Below are 1,245 nucleotides of genomic sequence, written 5' to 3'. Positions count from 1 at the left end.
GACGGGGTTTCACCGTGTTAGCCAGGATGGTCTCGATATCCTGACCTCGTGATCCACCCGTCTCGGCCTCCCAAAGTGCTGGGATTACAGGCTTGAGCCACGGCGCCCGGCCGCATATATTCATTTTCTAAAGGGAGGTTTCAGCTTTTATCAGATTCCAAAAGATAAAGGCCCATTGACTATATTACCATTTGTGTACAGAAAGAAAACAGAGGCTGGAAGCTTTGACTCATGCCTGTAATCCCAGCATGCTGGGAGGCCAAGGTGGGTGGATCGCTTGAGCCCAGAAATTCGAGATCAGCCTGGGCAACATGGCAAAACCCCATCTCTACAAAAAATATAAAAATAAGCCAGGCATCGTGTTGTGTGCCTGTAGACCCAGCTACTCAGGAGGCTGAGGCAGGAGGATTGATTGAGCTCAGAAGGTCAAGGCTGAAGTGAGCTATGATCATGCGACTGTACTCTAGCCTGGGCAACAGAGCAAGACCCTGCCTCAAACAAACAAAAAAAGTAGATACCATTTTGCCTACCAGTGAAATGGAAATTAAAAAGAGATCAATCATACTCAGCACTGGCAAAGATGTGGAACAAAGGGCACTGTCACCCATTGTTGGTGGGGTGGCAGTTTCTGTCAAAATAAAAAATATTCATATTCTTTAAATCTCATTTTACTTCTCACAATCTTTCCTGTAAAAACAGGCACACAAGTAGACAAGGATTTATATACCTAAATATTCACTGTAGTAGTATGTATAATTTTTAAAATTAGGAAAAAAAACCTAAGTGTTCATAAGTATGAAATGGTTAATTATGGTTTATACCATGAGATAAACCAAGCTGCCATTATGTGAGCAAGGGAGATATGTATGTACTGACATGGAAGGAAGTTCATGATATTTTTTTCCTGAGGAAAAAAGGTAATAAAGTGTGTATGTGTAAGCATGTTTCCTTTTAGTTCTTAAAAAAATGACAATAGGGCCAGCGCGGTGGCTCATGCCTGTGATCCCAACACTTTGGGAGGCCAAGGTGGGCGGATCACCTGAAGTCAGGAGTTCGAGACCATCCTGGCCAGCATGGTGAAACCCTGTCTCTACTAAGAATACCAAAATTAGCTGGGCGTGGAGGCAGGCACCTGTAGTCCCAGCTACTCCAGAGGCTGAGGCAAAAGAATCACTTGGGGCCGGGCGCGGTGGCTCAAGCCTGTAATCCCAGCACTTTGGGAGGCCGAGACGGGCGGATCACGAG

Source organism: Colobus angolensis, unplaced genomic scaffold (assembly GCF_000951035.1).
Source record: "Colobus angolensis palliatus isolate OR3802 unplaced genomic scaffold, Cang.pa_1.0 Scaffold424, whole genome shotgun sequence".
Classification (NCBI taxonomy): domain Eukaryota; kingdom Metazoa; phylum Chordata; class Mammalia; order Primates; family Cercopithecidae; genus Colobus; species Colobus angolensis.
Note: the sequence above shows the minus strand (reverse complement) of the source record.